This window comes from Tyto alba, unplaced genomic scaffold, assembly GCF_018691265.1.
Source record: "Tyto alba isolate M040663 unplaced genomic scaffold, T.alba_DEE_v4.0 Super-Scaffold_2, whole genome shotgun sequence".
Classification (NCBI taxonomy): domain Eukaryota; kingdom Metazoa; phylum Chordata; class Aves; order Strigiformes; family Tytonidae; genus Tyto; species Tyto alba.
In genome coordinates, this window is record NW_024881282.1 from 14,284,110 (window position 1) to 14,310,736 (window position 26,627).

Here is a 26,627-nt window from a genome sequence, read left to right on the forward strand (position 1 = left end):
TGTAGTTGTGTTTTGTTTGCAGTTTTCATCCTGTGCCCCTTTTAAGGATCAGGACCAATACAATAGTTCTTTGTTGTCCACTTAAAACTCACTCAGGGACATTGTACATCCTCTTTGACATTCCATTCATATATAGTGTTTTCTAAACTCTAATGTCAGCTTAAAAGACTCATGCAATTCAGACTGTTGAATTTAAGGACATGTGCCTTTTCCTTTAAGACACAACTCCTGCTTGATGTTTGACTTCTGCATTATAGCTCAACTGTACTTTCATGTGATGCTCAGGTAAAAGCATATACCAGAAAGCATAATCCAGATTTTGTATTGAAGAGAATCCCTTGTGTCTAATACAAAATCCTATAAGAAGAAATACTGAAATCTACAGCAGTAAATGATTCCTAATTTATTAAAATTCATTTATTCCTTAGCAAGGCGTTTCCTGTTCTGTTGAATGTAATTTGATCTATAATGTTCCTATAATATGAATGATAAAATTGTCACTGCATAAACATAATATTGAAACTAACTGATTCAGAAACTTCCAACAGGACCCTAGAGTGTGGAGAACTGTGTAATAAAACTGATTGTACATAGGTCAGATAATAAAACTTGGAGCTGTTCATTTGTCAATTATATCCTCAGTTTCTTAACTTTTAATTCTGTAATTAAACCATTTTAATTTAACCCATTTAACCCCTATATGTCTGTTACATTTTGCTTGTGAGTGTGTGTTGATTTTTGTGGGTTTTTTTTGAATGTAGACAATTTGCTTTCAGGAATGGAGTATGATTTTAGAAAATAAGACATAAAATTAAAAAAAAAAAAAAAAGAAAAATATTAAACTCACACATGGGAATTGTTGTGGCCCCTTTTTTTATGACAGTTATGGAGCATTTACTGTACTACCATTCACACAGCTTTGTGAACACATAAAATGCATGTTGCCTGTATTTAAAAGTCTTGAACTTGTGGCACCATATTCTCACACTGTCATCCTTTTGGTCTCAAAATGCTTGACTGCACAAATGGCCTAGCAACAGATAGCTCTACCTTGCTGGTAACTCTTCTGCAGGTTACTGAAGAGGAGTTATTCCCCTCTTCAGTTCATCAGTTTTATAAATACACAAAAAAGGTGTTTCTATTTACCTCAATGTATCCTCTGATTTAGTTTCCAGAGGACCATTCTTCAGTTACTTTTCTTTCCATGGACAATATGTTTCTCTTCAGAGGCAGGCATGTTCTGTAGTAGTATGTACATATGGTTAACTTCATAGTGTTTTGAGGTCAGCTGAGAAAAGCCAAAGGATAACTTTGGATATTAAGCCCTATACTCCAAGGGCTCTTTTATTCAGAATAACATTCATTTGTATACTTTGATTCATTCTATTCACCGCGAATATAAGGACATCAAGTGAGAAGGTACTGTAACTTAGAGACTTAATTTTGTATTCCTTTCAAATGACCCAAACAGCTGTTCTTTCTCCCTGCTTTAATTCCCTATGCAATACATCATTTTGATTTCAGTGTGTAGTGAAACATAGTTTATCTTTCTGTATATTTACTTTTCCTACCATCATATCCTCTTTTCCAATTTCTGTGATTTTCAAACTGTTTATTTAACCAGTTTAGTTCTGGACCCCTTTCCCACAAGTAAGTTTTTCCCTTTACTTGACACAGAAATTCCTTATCATTTTTGCACCTTTGACTTAATAAACATCAGTTTTCTCTACATTTAGGTCATTTGTCTAGTGAGTAGCTTCCCAAGGTTTCATTTGTAATCAAGTCACTGAGCTTCCTTTCCTCCCATGTCCGGTATCCAGAATGATCGAGACAGTGAAAAAAATGTTGAAAAATCAATCAGTTGTCCACCATGTTAAGGAATAACTGTATTAACCATGATTAGTATTTTTTATTCAATCCACACTATAGTCTCCAACTATGATGTAATTTTAGGAGGCATCTGCTTGTTTGTTAGTATTTTGAAGATGTCTGTCCAAAACCAAATCCGATTCTTCCTTCAACTATTTCAGACTTACAGACTTCCTTAATTGATCAAACTGAATGAAATGAGCTCTGAGAAGGTTATTATTTTCAACCATCATGTCTAATATTTTCAGAACTTAAGAGTTAACAGAATGTAACATTGACAATTAAATTTCTCTCTGTTTGGGACTTCCCAGTAGTTCTTAAATTACCAGTCTGCACTATGTTGTGAGCACAGTAATGAGCGGTCAGACCTCTACTACAGCAAGGAGGCTGCAGACAGACAGACAGACTGCCCCGCTAGCCCCATATGGGAAGTGCTTGGGTAAAGAGAATGGCTGGAGAAGGACCTGAAGGGAATGAAACTCTGAATACAAATAGTTATGTTAAATTTCTGCTTAACTTTTATGTGAAAGTCAAAAGAAACTCAGGCAGATGCTTTTCTAAAATAGAGGAAAATAGCAAAACTATTCAATTAATTGTGCCTTAAAAGCATCTGTAAAAAGGAAATATTTGATGACAGAATTGATATCATCTATTGAACTAGCCGAGACTTCGCTATAGTGCAAAATTAAGAGTTTAATCACAGAAACAGCTGAAGCATTTAACTAGTGAAGTTGTAAATGACAAAGTTTGTATTCACTTTTCCACAATACACATTTCAAACAAAAAATGGAGGAAAAGGTCAAATAATGTTGAGATTGATCAAGAATAGCTCATCCAACAAAAGAAGTGGCTCTTCGTTGAACACAAAGTGCAGGAAAATATACTCTGCTTTAAAGCTGTTCAGAAACAGTTTCCCTTCTCCTTAAATGCTGAGGACAGGAACTTCTTATGCTAGATTGTGGCTTAATGCTCTTTAATACAATGTTGAAAACTTGCTAGGAAAAAAAGAAACAGCTGCCATGCTTTTAACACACATTCTGGAAGCTTAGAAATTTCTCTGCAGCTGCTATCATTCTCATAGCAAGGATGATTGAAAAAATAAGTATCAATGCCCCAGGTTCTTAACATTACTCCATGGAGCTCTGCGGTAGATTGCTCTGTGGCATTATCATCCATGTACTGTTAAGTTGGATTTTGCACTTAGCAAGCGGAGAATTTTGATCAATAGGAAGGATCCTACACAAGGGACTCTGTGGATAGGCATTAAACTTACTGAAGCAACTAAAAGAAGTCTCAGGGAGTCTTGACAAATTACAAGATGCTGCACTTGTCACATTTTTAGCAGTAAACTGACCGTGAGAAAATAACTGCCATCAGAGAAGGCCAAAACGAGAAACAGTTAAAGCACTGCAAAATGGCACATTTTTCATTTTGTAGGAAATATCAGTTTCCATTACAAGTTTCATAGACTGAGCCCAAAACATTACAAAGAAACTGAAATGTCTGACTGAGTATTATCCAAGCTGATTATTTTTAGCATTTAAACCTATCCCAGGGGATTTCTATCCCAAGTCTATACAGAGAAAAAATGTTGTATTTCAATGATTGCAAATTATTCAGTCAAGAGAGGAAGATCAAAGAAGGTGAAAAACTGAATTCAAGTAGAATCAGAGGCTCACAAATATTGAACAGCCACCTTGCTTGTCATTTCATGAGATCATTAGTTTTTAGCCAAAAGGTATTGGAACATAACCTTACTGATCTATATATAGTCCCTTAAATTAATCTACTAACATTTGAATTGAGATCAACAATTTCATAGAAGAAATTCATAGAAGGTTATTTCATAATCCAAAGGCAGAAAATTGAATGGAAAGGAAAAGAACAAACTAAATTACATTTGTTCTTTCCCAATAAAATGTTTTTGCTATAACAATTCATCTATCAAAAGTGTGCAAATAACACACTTGATACAAATGTTGTTTTAACATCCATTGCGCTAGGCACTGCTCAAGCACATGCAGTTCCCAGATGAGGAAGCAAGTTGGTACAACGAATGATGCTTATGTAAGCAGGTTTCATTCTTTGTGGAAGAAATGCAATTCATTACTTAAATTCCAGAAGTCAAGATGAAAAGCTTATGTTTTCAGTATAGAAAAGAGGGCACTGGCAGTTTGTCCCAGGACATGTTGCTTGTCATGGGACACAAGCACAGCATAATAAAAGACTTTGAAGTATTATTAGTGGTATTAGTGAGACTGATATTCAATATGACACATGAAAACGATAGAAATACTTTCTCTGACACATGCTGAACCTCTCATCAGATCCTCTTTAAATGCTAAACACTGTCCATAAAAGAGTGTAGGACTTGATATGTATTTTTTCAGTGAGATAATGTAAAGGCATTTCTTGGTTAAATGTATAATCCACAAAAAGCATATCTTAATCTAATTTGTAAACCTTCATCTAAACTCTAATTTTCTACTGCAGGAGAAAAATTACTTCTCCTTGTTTATAAATAGCAGCTTGAAAAACTGTGCACTTAATTAGATGTCTACTGACTGATCTGATCAGCCAGGTGTATCTTCATAGTTTGTGATTTATGGACAGGTAAAGGGTCACAGGAGCCATTTACCACATTAATGGTGATATATGAGAACAGTCACTTTAGTCTGCAACATTTTATTAAAAATCTTCAGGTGCAGGTTGTAACTGCAATGTGGGTTTATTATCTATCTGCTTTTGTGTGTGTTGCTTCTAAAAAAACAATAAGAAGCTTTGACTTGGTGAACAAGATCTGAGGCCAGATTATGCCCTGAGAAACAGACGGTGTGTGAATGGGAGCTGTGTGAAACAAACTAGCAGAAAAATGAGGCTGTAACTCAAACTGTGTGGTACCCAGGATAGAGTCATATAACATTTCCTCCTTCAAATCAGAAGCTGAGAAGTAAATGAAACTAATAGGTGTTTTACAGTACACAAACCCCCAAATTGGTGAGTTCATGTTCCCAATTGCAAGGTTTCTAGTATTTTGTGTTTCCACTAAACCAGTTCAGTGAGGCTGTCTACACTGTCGGTGTTTTATAATGTCAAGTTGTTAGTCTTCCCTTCCTCATCTCTTTTAGAGATTTCTCACACTCTTGGCTGCTATCCTCTTGTTTTACAAATATATGTGCTTTTAGTTAAGTTACTTGAAAAACCAGTTCAAAAGCTGAGCCCTTCATTTGTAGCACAGGTAACTAAAGGTGTTCACTGCTAATAGCTTCTCAACTAAACTCACAGTTTTCAGTAGCTTTCTTTTTGCAATGCTTTCTTCTCAACCCTTTTCCTCTTCAAGATAATGTAGGTAACTAAATTTATTGACTTCTGTCAGGCAGAATGAACTGCATGTGTAATGTATCACACAGGAAATGCCAGAGGGAGTTTACAGACCTGTATGATCCCTGAATGCAATTCAGAAACACATCAAGTTTCCACACTGTAGCTAGTGTCACTTCATTTTCCTTGACTCCAGTATCTTTTTCTCTCACTCTCTGCTCCTGTGCACAATACAAATTTCCCTCCTCTCCTCTCCATCAAATTCTTTTATTATTTTTCTCCACTTCAGTTATCTTGGACTAAATGCCTTGTCTACTAGGTGTCCCTTTTGTATTCATAAACACTATCAAACACTGAACCAACATATTTCACCAAATATCATAGGACGTAAAAAAACACAGTAGTTTTTATTGGTACAATACCCAACTGAGTAATGTACAATCAAAAATAAAATACAGCACAATTGTTTTAATCAAAAATGCTAGGCAAATTATGTGTATATACACAGTTATATGCTTGCACACATATATGTATTTTTTTTTCTATTTCCTGATTTAAATACTAGTAAGGATCAAGCCCAAAAGATCTGATATATATATAAATGTCTCTCTCTGTGTATATATATATATATATATATATATATATACACATTTTCCCATTTTCTGATTTAAGTATTAGTAAGAATCATAACAAAAAGTCTTTGAAAACCAGAAAGTGCACTGGATTAATTTTGATAACTACTGTCAGCCCAGCTTTTCATTCAGACATTATGTGACCCTACCATAAGGATTTGTGTGTCTTTATGTGTTTTCTGCAAGTATTCAGCAGTAACAGCTGCTTGACTGCATTTACCTCAGTCTCTGCAGGAGGGTGTCCATGGAGGAACATCTATATTGAGCAGGAATCTCATGAGCTTAGTAATCACCACATCTCTAGCAGGTGTGACTTTGTCAGCACAGGAACTGCCATGTCTGACTATTTCATTGCCTCACACTCCACTTTGGGCAAAACAGGTTTTACTTTCCTTTTTTCAGCAGAGTCTGAGGGTTTGAGTCACACCAGGCTTTAGCAATCCAGAAGATGGGTTCGTTTTCTAAGCCAGTCATCTGTTCTTTTGGTAAGCAGCAAAAAAAGAGCTGGTCAGTGTTGCACTCATATCAAAATACCCATCCAGGACTAGTGATGTGAATTGTCCCCTGATTTACCTGTTTCTGTCTGCTCAGTATAGGGAAGGAGGAGAACCAGACACATAGTTTAGACAAGACCCAACACTTTAAGTAGCTGAGATAAGACAAATCCCATCTTCATGACCTCACCACCAAATGCAGTTTTCTGTGAGAATAATCCACATAGAATCTGGGGCACAGACCTAGGACCTTTCTATTTGAAAAGCATTCAAAATTGCTGGGATTTTCCTGCCCCAATTACTCATTTGGACCTTCACTTTCATGGCTGCAAGCTTAGAGAATCAGTTATTTACTCCCTAATATTATGTTTTCATCCCACTGTATTCATAGCAGAGTGTGCACACTTGTTTGGAGGTCTGCTTTTTCTCCCTTTCTCTCTTTTGTTTTCATGACATTTTATCTGTTCTTCTTTTATCTTTTTATAGTTACTGTTTAAGTTTTAATTTAGCTTCAGACAAAAGAAGATCAAGGCTCTCATGTATTGGATGTTCAGACAGGTCTTTAAAACACTGGAAACTGATATATTTCACCCACATTTTTAGTTTGGAAAGTCTCCCATTATAATGATAACAAAATTGCTGTGACTTGTGTGATGTGCATTGCAACTTCACTGTCCTTGGAACTCTGTGGATGTAGAAGTTGACTTTGTCCAATACATTTTCTAAGATTTAAGAAAACACATCTAATTGTTTTCATTATTGGAATTTCATGGTTTTGTAGGGATTTTTATAGGACAGCATTTTTTCTGAATTAACAGTTTTTAATGACAAAGAAGGATAATATTGAAAAATGTTCATACATATTTACATTGTATCACTTCTATATATAAAGTTTCTAACATTGAGGATCCTTAAATATTTGTTCTTATGCATACTATTTTTTTCTATGTATTTTCAAGCATAATCAATATTTATTTACCTACACTGAAGCTCCTGTCTATACAATACAGAATTCAGGTTATTTTAATGTCTGTTAGCTGTGTTATCTCTAATCTTAAACAAAACAAATACAAGAAAGTCATTTGGTATAAAATCCTTTCTAAAAATGAAGCACACTTTAATGTGTTTTGAGAAGAGACCTTCAAACAGATTTTAGAATGAAAACTCTGCCAAACAATGTAAAAATTTCTTTCCAACATTTATTTTCTCATATTTTTCAACATTTCAGTAAACAAAATACTTCTTTATTCTTACTTTCTTTTCTGCTTTTCTCCAGTCATGGCAGATATGCCTGATTTAGAGCAATTTATTTTAATTAATTCTGGACACCTGCAACCTGTAATTGATTTGGCACTGATATTAATTTCCTGACACCAATCCAGCTATTACATTGCTTTCAATCATATTCAAGTTCGCTTTTGGATATGGAGACATGACTTAGTATGGAATTAATTGATTTTGTTGTTGTTATTTTAGCTTATTTTTCCTTTATATTCCCTTCCTTCTATTAAAGCTAAAAACTGCATATAACCAGAACATCAAACTGTACTAAAAATTTACACAAACGTTATATTTGTTAAGTGGGGATTGAATATGTATAGACTGAAATAGAGCGTAAATATATTTATTTAAGGGTTCAGGATACCTTTATTCTAATTTGGAGATTTTTCTTCTTCTAAGTCAAGTTCATCAACAAGGAATTACAGGCTGCTGGACTTTAAAGAAAAAGTATCTTTCAGCTTATAATATATTTGATTTTAATTAGCATTTGATAAAATTAGAATATTTTGGTGGCACTGCTACCTTCTTCCAATTATCTTCAAGTTCTCTCCTATGTTACCAGATTTGGGCTCAATATGCTTAATTTTCTCAATTTTCTAATTAGAACAGGATAGAAGTATTTCTAAGATGAGCTGTACAGTACTGATCTTAAATATAGAGAAACAGTAATGTGACCCCCATTTAGGGATAATGAGGATAAGGTCTCTGTAAGACCATTGACTTCAACTGTTACTGAAGGAGCACATAGCAGAAATCATCTTGTACCTTTCTCAGCCACATTCAGGAGAATGACCAAAAATTATAGAACTAATTAGAAGTGACACAAAACTGTTTTCTAAGGAGCTTAACCCTTAAACTGCAGTGAATCTCCTCTTACCTGGTATATACAGGAATACTGGAAGAAAACCAGAAATTTGCATTTAAAATTTTAAGAGATAAGAAATCCTCATCCACGTATACTACAACATAAATACCTGCAATAAATGTATGTTAATCACAAACAATGTTTTCTATATACTCTGGGGCAAATACTGGGGCATTTATTATGGGGTACATTATACTTATATGTGTACTATATATACACTACACTATATTTATTTATAAACTATAACTTATTTATATAATAACTATGTATAATAAACGTGTGTTCATTTATAAATTTTAAAATTTATATATATACATGTTATTATATGCATCTAATCATGTGGGCTTATTTCTTGCTACTATAATAGAGGACGTGCATGTTTTTGGTAAATACCATCAAGATCTCTTTATCCTTTTTTTTTCTGTGTAGCTGAATGAGCAATACACAGCAGATACAGAATAACTACGTATTTCAGGCAATCCCATGCCCCTTTACTTGTATTCATGGTTTATTTTACACTGATCATAGAGAACAGCTTTTAAACTAGGAGAAAAAAAAAATGTTGATAAGCCAGGTACGCACTAGATTAGATATTGCTGAAATGCCCTGTGCCAGTCAGAGAGCATCTTCCTGTGACAAAAATCACTGAGATCGCTTGATAATCTTATAAGGGAGAGGAGGAGGTATGTACCTTTCTACTACTATCAGGGATTCTGCATCAGAAAGTCAACCTAAATTTAGGAACACAACTCCAGCAAAGGAAAGATATCAACTCACTGTGTTTCCATGTCTCTCTGAATATGTTCAGTTATTGTTTTGGAACCTTGAGCTTACAAGAGTCTTTTATCATTGCTTCTTGTTCAATACACATCATATTCCAAATTTTGAGTTCAGTAGAGATCAAAAATTATGGGTAATCATCTGAAACAGTCTTAATTTCTTCAAGTTTTACATAAAACTTTCTTAAAGTGTCAGTGTGTGTTGTTGTCTCTGAATGAATAGAAAGCAACTTTGGGGACTCAAATGCAACTTTGACAAGGAATGCTATTACCCTAAGTCACTTAACTCCTTGGATTCGTCATCTTGACTGGTAGGATGGGAGTAATGTTTCTAATTTACACTGCAGAGGCTTTCAGGATTAATCACTCAGAATCAGAGCATTATTCAGGTTGGAAGGGACCCTGGAAGGTCACTGGTCCTAGTCACTACTGATCAAAGCAGAGTAAACACTGAATCAGACTAGGCTGTCACAGTATTTTGAAAATTATTTTTCAATAGATAATAAAATTAATAGCAACCATTTGGGGAAAAAAAAAGTATGGCTTTATATTGCCACAATTGAATAAACTATGGGAGAGAGTATCATCAAAATAAAAATTAGTCCTGAGATCATATTTTCAGAATATGAATGATGTCCCTACATGTAGTGCAAACAAGAAGTTACAGCTACTTAGCACAGGGCAGATTACTTTTATCTTGTATTGGATGAAACATGTTGAAAATTACTATGGTGTTATGGTATTCTGAGCCATATAGAAACTATTGAAACTTTATATTTTTCATTACTTTAATTAAGAAAAATTTTTATGGTTTTTTTTTTTTTTTTTCAACTTACAGCTAGTTTTTTTCAAGTGCTCCAAGTGTTTCTAGTGCAACCTTATACAAGGATATTTGACAGAAAATTCCTATTTTCCTGAACTATTATACAAGACTCTTTCTAATCATTTACTTAAACTGTTGCAGAAAAAAATAAAATAAAATAAACAAAACATATATTTTTGAGCACATTTAGAATATGTCTATCTTGAAATCATGTGGAATACTAAGGAAATGGAGAGCTTTGTTCTGATAGCTCACTGATTGTGTCATTTGCCCTAATTTGTGAGTTAATATGCTGGGATTGTTCCTGTCTGATTTTATCTATGTTCAAAGCTATAATAGGAACTGTAAATCCAGTAAAAAAACTTAGAATGCAGTAACATATTAGCCTAAATCTGTCCACTCATTTATCTTCCAAAAAGGACAGAATCTCCTTTTGTAGTTTGTGGAGCCTGGACTGTTATGAATTATTACAACAAACTCATTAGACAACAAAATCAGGCATTCTAAGTAACAGCATTCTTGAGGCAATAATCCTTACACTTTCTGTTTTACACATTGTTGACAAACCACTGACATTGCCATCCAGGTACAATTTTATTATGGTTACAAGTTGATGCTATTTTTTCCTGGTTATCTTTTCCTGTATTTCCTATCCTGGAAATAACATGATCAAAATTTCTCATTTCTCCTCTGATCCACTTATAAAAGGCCACTGCACAGCATGTTCCAGAGTGGCACACTTGTGTCCCTTCAGGACATTTTTCAGGGCAAGTGAGCAAGTTAAGTCTTAAGTTCTGTTTGGATGGTTTTCTCATGGTTCATTATCTCCCCTGGTGCCTTTGACTGATAGGGGATTTCCTGTGTGTGGAGAGCCTGTAGGCAGTTCTTACTCTTACAAACATGGAAAGCCGCACTAATCTTCATGCATTCAATGCTTCACTTCAGCTTATGCTGAGAGAAGCCAAATATGTCTGCGAACCTTGACTTTTCCTTTCTCACAGTGGACAGATATAATAATCTCTGAAAAAAAAAAAAATGTTTTCAAGTGTCAAGAGTAATATTTGCTCCTGAACAGCACAGTTCTGTGGCAGAGGAGGTAGAGTGTTCAGTGTCATCTGAATCCATCATAGTCAGTCATGTATGATCAAGATAAAATTTTATGTTTGTGAATAAATACCAATATTGTCACAAATGGCATTGATACAACTACGCGTAAAGACGATAGCCTCTTCAGTGGCTTTTGGTGCTGGCAAAGAAGTGACAATATGTACCAACTGTTTTAAAGGAGCACTAATCCCAGTTAATTTTAAAATAAAATGTATCATAGAATACCATGTTGGAAGGGACTTCAGGGATCATCTGGTGCAATCTTGCTTGGCAAAAACACTGTCTAGACAAGATGGCCCAGAACCCTGTCTCGCTGAACTTTAAAAATGTCCAATGTTGGGGAATACAGCACTTCCCTGGGGATATTATTCCAGTGGCTGATTTTTCGCATGGTAAAAAATTTTCTTCTTGTGTCCAATCAGAATCTCCCCAGGGGTAACTTGCACCCATTACCCCCTGTCTTTTCTATGTGACTCCTTGTAAAAAGGAAGTCTCCATCTTCTTTGTAGCCACCCTTTAAATGCTGGAACATGATGATAAGGTCTCCCCAAAGCCCTTTCTTCTCAGGTCTGAACAAACACAATTCTCTCAGCCTTTCCTCATACAGCAGGCTTCCCAGTCCCTCAATAATCTTTGTGACCCTTCTCTGAACCCTCTCCAGTCTGCCTATTGCAAGGACCAAAACTGAACAGAATATTCCAGGTGTAGCCTGACAAGTGCTGAGTAGAGTGGGATAATGACTTCTCTCTGTTGGTGATGCCCTTGTTGATGCAACCCAGCATCCTGTTGGCTTTCTTTGCCACTGCAGCACACTGATCACTCTTGTTGAGCTGCTTGTCCACCGGGACCCCCAGGTCCCTTTCCACAGAGCTACTCCACAGCCAGGTAGATCCCAGTCTGAGCTGCATTTCTGGGTTATGTTTTCCCAGGTGCAAGACCTTACACTTGTCCTTGTTGAACTTCATAAGGTTCTTGTTAGCCCACTCCTCCAGCCTGTCCAGGTCTTCCTTCAGAGTGACTCTCCCTTATGAAGTGCCCACTTCCCCACTCAGTTTGGTATCATCATAAAACAAATCTGATCACAGTTTTAGATAAGATTCAAACTGATGTTCTGGTAAACATCATATTAAATAGAAACTGTACCATAAAGGATGGAAATTGTACCATAAAGGTTGGAAACTTTCATTGCTTCTACGTCTTTCCAAAATAGAAAAAAAATCATATCATACCAATACTGGTCATACTGCTGTCACTAATAGAAGTCATAACTCAGAAAAGATAATACCACTGTTATCTACTTTCTCCTATCTGCAAGTTGCCTACAATTAAATTAAAATAACATTTTAATATATAGTTTAATTTTAACTTACTTCAGAAATCAGTTTATCTAAAATTCTGTGTATCCATAATGTTTCACTTTGATAATAAGTTTTTTACCTTAAATGAATAGAAATTCTTAGTGTCATTTTCCTCTTAGTGTTGCTAGTATCTTCCTCATCTTCTAAAGTTCAAGTCAAGAACTGAGAACATGGTGTATGCTATATGTTCTGGCTTTGCCTTCCTGCTTTTCCTCTTGGATCAGTGGTGATTTGTTCCCAAGATAGCAGTGACATATACTCTTAGAAGGGGTATATACAGCACATGATGGATACTACCAGACAATGGATGCGATCAAACTATGCATAATAAATAGAGAAAACTGAAAAAGAGGAAAGAGGACATGTATATTCTGAAAGCTACCAATTTCTCACTGGCTTAAGGTTACCTGTTGAACAAAACAGAAATACTGCCAACTGATTTTTATCAGTGGAATCTTTCTTGTCGAGTAAACATAGGCCTTTTTAAAGGTGTTTGTTCTGTTTTTTTTTTTGTTTTGTTTGGGTTTGTAAATGTCAGTAACTTGTAAGAGCATATACTAACTTCTCGTTGGCTTGGATTGTCAACAAATTTGGGTATTTTTTTTTAATCCATTTTCCTCATAAATCATTAAAGTCCCTTTGAAAGACAAACAAAACATATTTAACAAGGTCACATTGCTGTGGTTTGAGCCTACTCAGCAGCTAAATGCCACAGTTGCTCACCCACCCTCCCCCCACTTGGGAATGGGGAGGGAATCAGAGGGGCAAAGGGAGACTCGCAGGTTGAGATAAAAACAGTTTAATAATAGTAACAGAATAATACACTGACAGCAGTATCAGCAGGTAATGTACAATACAGCTGCTCACCACCAGCTGACCAACACCCACCTGCTCCCAGCCAGTGATCCCCAACACAAAGGCCCCACAGCCACACTCCCAGAAGTGAGAGTCCCTGTTGCCTCACTCCTGCCTTTATATAGTGAAGCACAGTGTCACATGACACGGGATATCGGCCAATCCGGGCCCAGCCCTCCAGCTGTGCTCCCCCTGCCCCCGTACACAGGTGAGGGCACTGGGACCTGGGGAGCCCCTGGGGTCTCAGGGTGCTGCGGCACTCCTCCAGCTAATAAAACAAACAGGAACTCTAGTCCAGCCCGAACCAGGACACACATTCAGTTAAATAGCATTCTAGTACTACATCTGCCTATACACATTTTTGTTTCAGAGGACAAACAGTTGATTTCATGGAGATGAGAATGAAATACATTCCATGAACACCTGAATATATCTTGTCTTTTCTTTAAATCTTGTGTATGTTCTCACTACTTAAATATAAGAACCTTCCACAATGTCTATAAGAAAGAAGAGTAGGCACAACAATATTATCCTTCTATAAGTCGGAAAACCTGCAAATGCTTTATTGTGTAGTATCAGATATTAATGTCCATGACTAGGCCTGATATGAATATAACACCAATGTCTTCAGTTATCTCACTCCAAACTAGAATGAGGCTGAGTTTAGCCTTCTGATTTGTTGTAATTAAGTGGAAATTCTATTTTCATATTGTTTTATTAAATTTATAATCATCTCTATATAATCAAAAATTAGATAGATCAGATTAGCCTACTCAGCAAATTTTATCATATTAGATATTTATGAAAGAAGGTAAAACATGGTGACATCAAATATAGTTACTGTATTGAGTATTATATTGTGACTTACTGAAAAGAGAAACAGAACAAAGAACTTTTATCAGCTCAGTCCAGATCTGCTTTTCTGATAATTCAAAACAATGAACAAATCTTGCTGCACTCTATAATATATCAAATGAACTATTTACTACACAAGTAGATAATTATCAGATCCAAGGTATTATAATTTTTGCTACCTCAGGACAGGTTCTACAAGAGCACAATGCATTCTGTATCATAAATCCAGTGGCAACAGACAGACAAGAGTGATCATCTCTATTCATGGAAACGTGAAAGAAGCAACTTGTCTTTTCACATGCTTCACATCACTTCCAGGGGATGGTCCATTTCAAATAAGAAGCTGCATAGTTGGAATGAAGCTCCCTTAACACTAATTAGTTTTAAATTTCTTCTGTCATGAAGTATGTTGCTGGATGCAGTGTAACATCTAATGCAGCCCAGCATATACTCCTCTATCAATGCTAGCGAGAAAAGCCAAAAAGAACACAATAGCTGATTTCTGTTTTATAAAGGTTAGAACTGTAATGGGTAGCTAGATAATCTAGTCTGAATTGCTTTACACCTCAGATCCTCCTAATTTCCTGCCAAATAGCATGTTTGACTACATCATGTCTTCTTTTAAAAAGAAACCTAGATTTAATACAAATGCATGAAAAGATGGAGAACTATTTCTTCCCTTGGTAGTTTTGGGGATTTACTTCCAGCAACTAATCTCTGTCACAGTTTGAAATGTATTCTAATTTTAATTTGTTTGTCTGTAGCTTTCTGCTATTTGTACTTTTAATCCCTTTCCCTTCTAGGTTATGAAGCCATTTGAGACCTAGCATTTACTTGCACCAAAAAGATTTATGAAATAAGTTTTTTAAAATAGCCAAGCAGATGGAACTCCAAGTTTTTCAATATATAATGCTTTCCCTAGTTCTTTATTCACATGAAAATTCTTTTCTGAATTCTTTCAAAAAATTATTTGTCTTACTACAATATAACACAAAAACATAAAATTAATGCACTACTCCAGTGTCATTCTCGTAAGTGTGACCTGACAAAATAAAATCACCACTATTTTCTTTCTCTACTTAAATGTCCTGTGAGTCTAAAAAGAGCTAGCAAAATTCAGAAGTAAAGAAGTATTCATCATTTTGGAGGCGGTCTGCATGCCACAGCAGAAGTACTATCCAAATTCAGACTTTTTTGTTCAAGACTGGAAAAATGTTGTACTTCCAACTTTTCTAGTAAACTTCTAGCTACTCTTTAAGGGTTGTAACATAGTGCCACAGATGACTGCTGTCCAAATGAGAATGGAGGCACATGTGAAGCTGTACCTTGTTGTATGATATAGGAGAGAACACCATGTACTGATGAGTGATATTAACGGATTAGGGCTAAACTGACCGTTCAAAATGATTTAGTTGTCTTGTTTTATTTTTCTTAAATAATTGTGTCCCCTTTAGGAAAAAAAAAAAAAAAAAAAAGGAAAAAAAAAAAAAAAAAGGGAAAAAAAAAAAAAAAAAAGGAAAAAAAAAAAAAAGACAAATGAACAGACACTCCTAAAACACACAGAGCACACTTTCAAGTTTTGTACCATGTTCATATGTTGCTGTGTTTCTCTTACCTCTTGTCAAATAAGGATGGAATAAGATACCAGTAAAATACATTAGCTATGCTCAGCCTCTGTACTGAGTGATGGATCTCCAGTATCAATCAGAGGTAGCAGAGAAATCTCTCCACTCAGACTCTAAAACACAACAGATGCTGCTCTGCCAGTTTTCATTATGCCAAAGTAGTGTGGCAACAAGATTGCTTCTGTTTTGATGTTTTCAGTTTTCTTAGGAGTAATAACCATTTCAGATTTCTCCTTGACTGTGGAAATATAGCACTTCTCAACAGCCAGCACCTCAGCTGTTCTTACATTTTACAGAAAAACAAACTAAGGAAAACAGCCTAGATTAAAATTTTAATTCATTTAAAGACATTATGAACTACCCTGTATGTTGGTAATAAATTACTATTTACAAAACATTCAATAGCAGGGGCTTGTTTGAAAAGCAAGCAGTTCTTAAGACTTTTATCTAATGTCCTCAGCTGTGCAGTGTTAATGAAGGTTTGGAATTACCATGAATTTTAACTAATACTCAGCTTTATTTTTAATTGTTTTGTTTACAAAATGCATGCATTAATCACATTAATGTCATATTTTATCACTTTCAAAATTACCTGACAGCAGTTGAGGAGCTCTAGATAGAAGAGCTTGCTTCTGTCTTTTCAAATGTATTGTGAGAGGTGAAATAATGAAAATAAAAATTCTTATTAATTTATTCTTCTGCAGAGAGTTCATAACAGATTTTGGCATTAGACATTTTCTCAGACCCATCTTGTCTCAGTATTTTATAACTGTAATTAAAATTATAGTCCTATAAACCCGTTATTTAAATGTTCCTTAAAGGAAGTTTTAGGCAAAAATCAATCAAATGTGTTATAAAATGTGAAATCCTGGCCCTTAATATATTAAGGGTAATTAAGCCACTGATTTTGGTGACTAGAAAGGTTTAGTCTTGAGTACTTTATGTCAAATATATACTAATACCAATATATTCTAATAAATCTGTTATAGTGATAGATATTGAGTTTATTATGCTTATTTCTAATTGCATCTCTTTTCTTGCATGTATCCTTAAATAATTACATAAGTGCATTATTATTTTTGACATAATTTATGCTGTTTAGATCAATAGCCTTCTGACATGATGCAGATAAGGAGATGTTTGTGTGGTACCCTACAAATCCACAGAACCATAGGCGTGTGAAAAGGAGGGCAAGATCAAGCAGAACCACCCAAATTTCTTCTACTTTGAGCACTTCTATGCAAAGCCAAAGACGTGCAATTACTTTCAAAAGTGTTTGCACATGCAATAGCAGCAATTATTTTCAGAACTGTAGTGACTGGCACAGAACCCACCCATGGTGCACAACAGTATGTGACACTGGTTTTGCCATATAGTGCTTGATGTCACGGGAGCAGACTGAGCTCAGGCTGCCTGCATGGGCACAGTATGCATCAGGATGGCACTGAGACTAGTTAAAGAATTAATCTGAGAAATAACCAGATGTTCAAAACATTCACTGGTTCCTCACTACCTGTTAAGCTGATGTAGCCAGTGAGGCTAACGTACACCAATACTGACAGAAGCAGAAGATACTACCTACTGCTGCTATCTCCAGTCTTAACTGTTCATTTTCGGTTTCCTTGAACTTACTTGGTGAAAAATGCCAAAGTCTATAATTGAGTTCCATTTGAATATGATTATGTTAATCCTTTTACAAGGTTTGCCCCTTTGTACCTCTGTGAGCAGATGAATTAATTTTGATAAAGCAGATACAGAGCCACTAGAGACACAGCATGGACAATAAAGGAGTCAGAGCTTCTTTTCCCATAATGTGCCTTATTTTTACCAGGAGGTATTTAACTGAAAGTGCTGTTCAATTCTCTTCTTTGTGGACTGGAAGAGAGACACTAGTCAAATGTTGCAGGATCTTTGTCAATTAGTGTGAAGGTGGGAGAGCTGGAGTCGAGTGGCTGTTTCAGACAGGAAGACAGCACTGAAGCATACTGATTTTAAGTCCTCTCATTTCTTTACTTTGGATCAAAGACAAATTCCACTGCAGTCATCCGAGCCTTGGGAGTAGCTTCTATCTTTACTAAATGAAGTACATATGCCTTTCTGAAGGTCCAACTCCATGCACCCGTCATCCTTCTGATTTTATTCATCAGGCAATCGCTGTGTTTCTGAAGCATGACAAACAGCAGAAAAATCCACTTCATGACCTTGACAACAGAAGTGGGAAAACAGAGAAACCTTGAAAAATGCTGCTTTTAGCTGTCAGTCTGGTTTAGCAATTTAATAATTTAGCGACTAGATAAAACTAACTAAATATGTTTCTTTTTGAAGTCCTTTCTGAGAAATAAGGAATGTTTTCATCCCTCAAAGCAAAAAGTAGATTTTGCCACTGTTTTATTTTACTTTTTCTTTATTTCTTTTTACTATTGTATACATCTTGGATGAAAATTATTTCTTTCCCTCAGTGGCTTATAGAATTACTCTTAATATTTTATGTCAAAGGAGGAATCAAATTCATAAATAATAAATCTAAACCTTCTAGGTGGAATACACATGAATACAATGAGTTTCTGTGAAAAGAATCACAGATTTAATGTAATAATGCAATGTATTAATGTCAGCTATATTCATTTGCTAATTCTACAAGAATAAATTGTCAGTCATTAATATATGCATTCAAATGAAGGTAATTACTACATTCTTCACTGATTTTTGCTACATCACTTAACAGGAATGGAAATCTTAGATTAAAAAAAGAACCAGTATACTTCAGACAGTGGAATCAAAATGAACAGTGAATGATACGAGATTTTGGTTTATTTCTTCTAATCCATTAAGTTATGTTTGAAAGCCCAAGTCATAGTCACAGTTAAATGAAACAAGGGAAGCAATTAGATAAGCAAATAATAAATGATCTCAGAATAAAATATTGGTGATAAAGGGAAAATAAAAGTCATAAAGGAACCAAGCTCAGTAGAAGGGTCTCAAAAGAATGTTTGTGTAGAAATAAAAAAAAAGATGCTAGCCAGCACACTCAGGCTGAGAGTTTCAGAAGTTACTTATGTCCTGTGTTTGATAGGGCCAAACAAAATAAAAGCAAGGGTTCATCTACATAGCAGACAGATGAATCTGTGTTCTGTTTGTGGTCCGCACCTTTCAGAAACTATGGAGATGAGCTGCCATAGACCTGAAGCTCCTACTGGCAGTATAGGTTTTGTGCCTCAGTGATAAGAATATACATAACTGTAAGAACTTAAGGAACAAAGCCCAAGGAAACAATCTCAATAACCTAGAACGTTTGAGCTAGAGAAATCATGTTAGGGCCCTCTGAGTGTGGGTAGAATTTACTTGGAGATACTGTTTCTAAACTGCCCCACACTGAAGATCTAGAAATCAAGCTTCAACTTGAAGTAAAGGCTCTGGAACCTAGAGAGAAGATGAGAGGTCTTGTTCACTCACTTAACATAAGGCTGAGTCTCACACAAAAGACATGAGCTGTTGACATATTGATTCGACAGTCCTGAACAACTTTTTTTCACAGAATATAGAAAAAATTTTCAACAGCTAAGAATGCCAGAATTTAGGCTACAGTGTTGGTATCTGTAATTTCTTCTGTCCCTTGACTTCCAGGGAAGACTGCAGAGATGACCAAATTTTTTTTCTGGAGTCTTATGGTTGTAGAAGTGTCGGAAACAAGTAGCATTAGGGTCAAGTCGAAGTAGAACTCAAAACTTTTCTTTCTGTATCAGTTTATGAAACTGGTTGTTAAAAAAGCACCTTCCAGTTTTGTGCCTAACCTCAAAGAAACAAACATTCCTAATAATTTGGCTCTTGAATTTTCATATGAATTTAAAAGTTCTAATATTTTGCTGAATATGAAAAGTAATAACATAGACCTGAGGTAGGTGCCTTTGACAACTTTCTAATGAAACTTCCTGGGTAGTATTTTTTAATGGCTATCTGTGGCTCACTGTACATCTTGTAAGTTCCTTTGGTTACCACCCAAAACTGTCTCCACTGATTTGATAAGTTATGATTTCTTACTGTGTAAGCCAAAGCATCAGTTTGAGAGAGTATGGTAAAAAGTTTTGGGTTTGATGTTTTTTTTTTTTCCCATTCCCTCTCTTATCTTATATGATATGAAGTGAGGTATTAGTGGGTTCTTAGTGGATTGACATAAAATATTGGCTAAAGAATTATTGACATGGTAGTATGGGAAGCCTAGCTGTCTAACTCTGTCTTCTCAAAAAATCAGGATTGAAGTTGAGCGTATATTTGCAACACCTAAATTGGAGCCACCTCTTTAGATACTTTAGCTCTCATCTTTCTTCCTTAAAATCCTGGATCATCTTCCAACTTTCCTCACATGGACAGTACTATATTGTAGCAAAATCAAAACTACAGACTTCTGCAATGTCTTTGAATTAAAAGATGTAGGGAAAATATAACTTCACTGAATTAAATAAGTACTCATGAAGTCACTAAACATTTAGCTCAACATCTATCGTTTTTGTCTTCAGCTGTCCAGTTGGTTGACTACTGTTGGGATATGCATGTCTTGCCAAAAAATGAATGTGCCCTAAACTGCCATTCAGGGATTAAGGGAGCTATAAGTAAGACCACCTGGCAAATGTTCTTGTCTTTGATTTGTTATCAAAAACACTGAATGATTTGATTTCTCTTTCAAAAGGTAGTTTTATGAAAAATATACCCACGCACACAAATGTGTCTAGATAAACAGATATGAATTAATTTACTGGCAATGTAATTTTTGAGATTCCTAGAGGGTCAATGTTGGAGAATGGCTCAGAGACAAGGGTCCTGAGCCCACCGAGCAATTGTATGATCAGAGCCTGCTCTAGCTGCTGATGCTGGGCCTCACTAGGGTTTTCCTGCAGCTGCTCATAGCTGCTGATACATGAAGAATGTCAAGGACGCTTCAGCCCTGTGTACCGTGGTGTGTCAAAAACAGGTTAAGGGGAATTAGGAATAGTGGTCTGAGAAACCTAGTGTTATGATAACGGTGGTCTGAGAAACATTGTGTTATGGTACTGTTGTGTATTGAAAACAAGTCAACAGGAATCAGAAATAGTAGCATGAGAAACTTAGTGTTATGAGAAGCTTGTGCTGTAAGCTAACTGCAAGTAGGTGGACCGTGCGAATATGACCTTTAGAGCTTAAGCCAATCAGCTAGTGACTAGTAGGCATAATAATTATCATTGTCTGTATAAATATATGTACCCTGGACCAATAAGGACACACGGTGATTGATGCTCTATCTTCCACACTGAACCTGTATCGGCGTGTCGTTCGTCTGCGGCTCCGCAGGTCAACATTCTTTTTCTGATTCTGGTTGTATGTATGAAAGTGGAGTCAAAATGTTCCAGTCCAGGCTGTTTTGCTGTGTTCAGAATGCAGTCTGGTATAGTTATCTTTCATGATGAAAAAGCATTTCATAGCCATGCCTGTTGTCATCTGTGGTAAAGTATGGTAGTACCGTTCCAGATATTCTCATTGTAGAGTTTGTCATAGTAAACTATCACAGAAACTAAGGTTTTAACAAGATTCAGTGAAGGATTATACATTTAATTGAATAATAATACCTGAGTTGAAAGAACATATTATATTTATTAAATTTTAAAAGTGCTTTGGGGCTTAATCTCTAATGTGGGTTTTAGAAATAGACTGTGATAGATTTCTTTGCTTTTCTTCTAAAGCATTTATTGAACACTATGATTACAGATGAACTATTGCTCTAGATAGGCCTGTGGTCTTATCTATCCATTTCTATCTTCTTAAAGCAATGGAGTCAGCAGCATTGTCCTGTATGTGCCAAGCCCCCCTCCTTCAACCTTTCTGACTGGAATAACAAGGAACTATTTACAGTCAAAGAGCATTGAACTTCTTGTGATATAATCTGTTGTTCATCAAGGATTTAGACATGTTAGAAAAGAAGTAATTTTTCCCTTGACAATTGAACTGAAACGTATATGAGTACTAAGGGTATCATACTTCCATTTTTATTACTGATAGTGACAAATTGTGTAGATTATTAAGTTTTTTCTGGCTGGGGTGCTTAATTATTTCATAAGATCTTTTTTTTTTTTTTTTCAAAAATCTTACATTAAATAAATATTGTGTACATCTAATCTTAGCCCAGTATAGACGGTATTTTTTTAAAGTTACTGCTAATAAAGTTAGCTGAAACTACTTTTTTTTTTTTTTTTTTTTCCCTATTAGGTTATATTCTATGCACACAGCTCAAAAGTAGCTTCAAAATTTTGCAGGCTGAGATTCTGATATCTTTTTCTGGAGCCTGAGGCTATGCTCTTTTTTATGTTTTGTTGATTGGTCATTGGGAAAAGGCTCCATATACTTAGTGGAACTCACCAAAAGAAGGTATTTCCTCCAAGTCTCAAGTTAAGAAATTAAGTTCTCCCCACTTTGCTTTTGCACAGTATGTGTTGTTCCTAGCAACACTGTATAATAATAGCTCTGGCAAAGTTACAGATTTCTGTACTATGTAAGCATAGTGTGAAAAGAAAAAGAGCTGAATTCAGTGTTTCATACAATCTTTTCTTTTTGGGGTATGATAAGGGGCAGAAAGTCCAAGCCAGGGTTTTAGAACAGAATTTTTTTTTTTTTTTCCTAGGAGAAGATTCACATCTGGACAGTGCAATATTGATACAAACGTCACTGGCTGGTGAGGGAGGTATTAACACAATGTGTTTTCTCTTATCTTTTTTAGTATCTTGTCAGAGAAAATTTCAGGATATGCCAGCACTGAGGCAGTCATATTAGTTACATTAGTCCATATCAAGTTCGGACAGCTGTTCTCAAACTTGTAGAGGGCCCCAAACTTCTTTTCCTTCTTCATATTTACAGGTACATTACAGAACAGTATAAATAAATGCCAGTCTGCCCATCTCTCTGTACAGAAGATCTTTGGCTTGCTCCAAAATTCTTCATTTCAGCTCACCACTCCTTCCTGAACTTCAAACTGTCCATTTCTTTCATTTCTGAAATTTTTTTCAACCTGCCCTTTATGTTTAAGAAGCCGGTACCCATGAATTCAGAGGAAGAGTTGCAACCCTCCCCTAGCAGTCAAAAATGAAATAAGTTTCAAAAGGGGAAGAAGGAGGCAAACAAGAAAGCAGACGGGGAAAACCACAGATTTAACTGATGCTTCTCTCCTTCATCTTCAGGATATACTCCATTGATGTCCCAGCTGTCCTGCTGTTGTGCTAGGGCATGGAAACACTAAGATGCTCTCAAACCCAGCTAAGATGTACTTTTTTTTTTTTTTTTTCATATTAAAATTTAAGAATACTAGTGTTAGTTTTAAGGGAGGAGTTTTCAAATGATATATCATCACCAGCTTGCGCTGGTGTGCAAGGTTTTGAAAGGTCACTCCCACTGAGTACAGATCAAATCACACCTGGACTTCAGGTTTTAGATTTCTTCTATCACTTTTTATTAGTGGAGACAAGTAAAATTCAAAAGGTAAACTAAGAGAAATAACTTATAAAACAAAACAAAACAAAACAAAGTGAAGTATCACAGAATTATTATGGTATTTGCAGTTCAATGTGTGTAGCCATTACCTGCTGATTCAAGGGATTTTTGGGTCACCTGTCTTCTGCATGACAGCACATGGCTGGGGTACATTCCCCTGAATGCAGGTGGCAGCAAAGGAAAAGTGAGCCATCGATGGCTATGCATAATATTCTTATGTTTTCTCTGGATCCCTGTCACCTGTGTGGTGTTGAAAAAGTATGGAAGGCCTGTACTACTGAGATGGGAACATGAGTTCCCAAATCTTCAAGAGTAGATAAATTGTTGAAACTTGATGAAATTCCAAGTAAGGTTGTCACTGACACTGTCCAGACTTGTCTAATTCTAGCTACACTGAGGGCAATCTATCTTCTGTGATAAATATATAGAAATTTGTACTTGAAAATTACTTTTTTTTTTCCTTTTTTCTTTTTCATTTTTTGCTTTTCCTTTTACTTTTTTTTTTTTTTTTTTAATTTTCCTTTATGTGGCTGAACGATGGTTATTAGGAAAAATCCAGCAAAATCCATCAGGGTGGGATTTAAGTTTATTATCAGGAGGAAATTAACTTACTACACAAATTTGTAACATACATGTCCTAATTTCTCAGACTCCGGAACAAAGAGTAATATAGGTGATCTTGTGTATTTTATAGACTTAAATAAATAATCACATACCCAGCTTTGAGTCTTGGTTTTTGATAAAGAATGATAATAGAATTTTCATTAATTGTCAAATTTTGAGAGAGATCTTTTTTAAGATCTCTGTGATACTTAGGTACATGTTTAGATTTAGAAATTACAGAAAGTGAGGAAGACAAAGAGAACAATTCACATTTTCTAATGAATTTTTTGCAAAGATCCAATCTAGAAGCAGTAGGTATCTTCTCCTGATGTTTCTACACTTTTTCTTTTCACAGCATGTTGTTATTAGCTTCAACATTTTGGGTTCGTGGTCATTTGTTTGAGTTTAGTTCAATTATGTCTAACAAAATGGCATCTGATCCACTTTGTGGGATATATTCCTTAATGTGCTATAAGATTTAGTCCTTTGTTCATTACTGATTGTAATTTATTTGATTTCAGTATGTGACTTATTTTTCACCATTATCTGTGCAGTTGCAAATACACTCTTTGGTAAACACAGATTTCTCTGTTACTGAGTTAACTTTATAGAAATGTTTTATTCGGTTTACTCAGCTGTATCTGGCAAAATCATCTATACACCACTGTTAGGAATTTGAATTAGGTTGCTTAGTCTTTGAATATTACTTCTTTTTTATTCAAAATAATAAATGCGGATGACACTTCTATTTTCATGTTTCAGTGTACACTTCATCAGTTTCTTACAGTGGCATTTTTTTATTTCTGTGCAATAGGATAGCTCTCATTCATATGTGCACCGAAGATATTGGAATTCTGGATACAAATTTTTCTTTTCCTCTTATTTTGAGCTTGAACTAGACAGCTGTTTTAGAATCAAAATGCTTCAGTGCTTTATATAGATAAAATATATGTTTAATAAGTGTAGAAATTTATTTCTATGATCACACCCCATATATCTGCATTAATCAGAAATATTTAAAACTAGGTATGACAGTAAAACCCATCTCTATCTTCCTTATCTTTTTTATAATAAAGTGCATAAGATTTTGTTTGTTCAAATGAGAAAATGGATGATTTTGTATGTTACCTATAATGCATCAATCAAAAGAAAACTAAGAAAAAACAATATATTTTTAACAAATAGTGATGGAAGATTATGGGACTTTCTTACTTATTGCATGACTGAATTCTTAATCCAGAGTTTTTGCACAGTGAAGGTCTAAGAACAGAAATAAGGCAACAAAAAGCAAAAGGACTATATCTGTTAGCCAAAGAATACAGCTGAAAATCAATTAAAGTTTTAGGTTTACTTTCTGCAGGTGTTCTAAGTCTACAGCCAGCTACTGCAAGAGTTTTGTCTTATTTTTCTTCTAAATTCATGGGTCTCTGCACATTGATCAGGTGTTGAATTGTTTCAGATTAATGGTTATTACAAGGAGCCATAGTTAAATAGAATCAGGCGCTGCCATAGTTACCACATGATGGATTACAAATAATATTTGAGCCACATTCATAAGATTAAAAGTTTTTCCATCAGGACTTTTTCCAGGGCATATGCGTTGAATTCAAGCTCTTAATATCAAGACTATTAAATGGAAGCAGAATGCCATGCATGTGATCTGGCTGACCTACGAATGTAATAGTACCGGTTTTGACACAATGGGCAGGGTCAAAGGGGAAATGTTTTACATTTCCTCCTAAAAGTGGCAGTAAGGAGTTCTCTTAGATATAAATTTAAGCGAACAACAACAACAAAGTACTATGGGAGCTGGAAACAGCTTTTTGTAATATCAAAAGTAATAGAGTATCTGTGATAACAACCCAGAATTAGATGTTTATATTCATTAACAAGGTGATTATCCAGTTCCAGAGAGAGCCACTGAGTAGTCTATAGCACTCAGGTAAATGTGTTACCACTGTGCTACCCACTGTGCTTCATTCTGACTGCATCTTGATTGTAGATATTGCAGGTATTTTACATATCAAGCTCTTTCATAATAGAACTATAATATGCAACTTGTTTCTGTAATGATGAAAAAGTGATATTATGACAGTGATTTAATTGTCAGTGTTTTACCAGTTTGAAACTGAGGAAGTGTCTGTGTCAAAGACAGATAGATAAAAGAAACACTGGAAGCTATTATTATATTCATTAATTACGATATTTAAGCTATTAAGGAGATTTCCCTCTTAATTTTACATGAAATCTAAGAAGTATGTATTAGGGGAAGATTCTATTAGTATGTTAAAATTAAATAGTTTTTATTTTATGTTAACATACTGATTTTCAATAATATATGTATGCAAGCAAATTCCTGCACTGATAGATGAGTAATTTCACTCCCTACCTGCACTGAGTTCAAACCTATTCTGTTAAGATTAGAAGGTCTATCAAATGCACAAGAAAGTGATAGAGCCTACCTTGTGGAAGTGCTGTGTCCTACACTGGTGAAATTTTGTTGCCTTGCAGAAGCTCCTCCTATGCCTGTGGCTCACAAAAAGTAAATCCACTTTTAGATTGCTTATTCTGAAACCAAATATGCTGAAGCTATGTAAAACAACACTGAAGCCAGCACAAAAAGCAATCTAATGATTCAGAATTGTTTTTAA

General features: G+C 35.3%; 1 protein-coding gene across 5 annotated transcripts in view; it reads left to right on the top strand.

Moving 5' to 3' along the window:
• The window catches only part of CNTN5 (contactin 5), a 655,782-nt gene that overhangs the window by 539,512 nt on the left and 89,643 nt on the right, over positions 1-26,627 (top strand). The window lies entirely within an intron of this gene.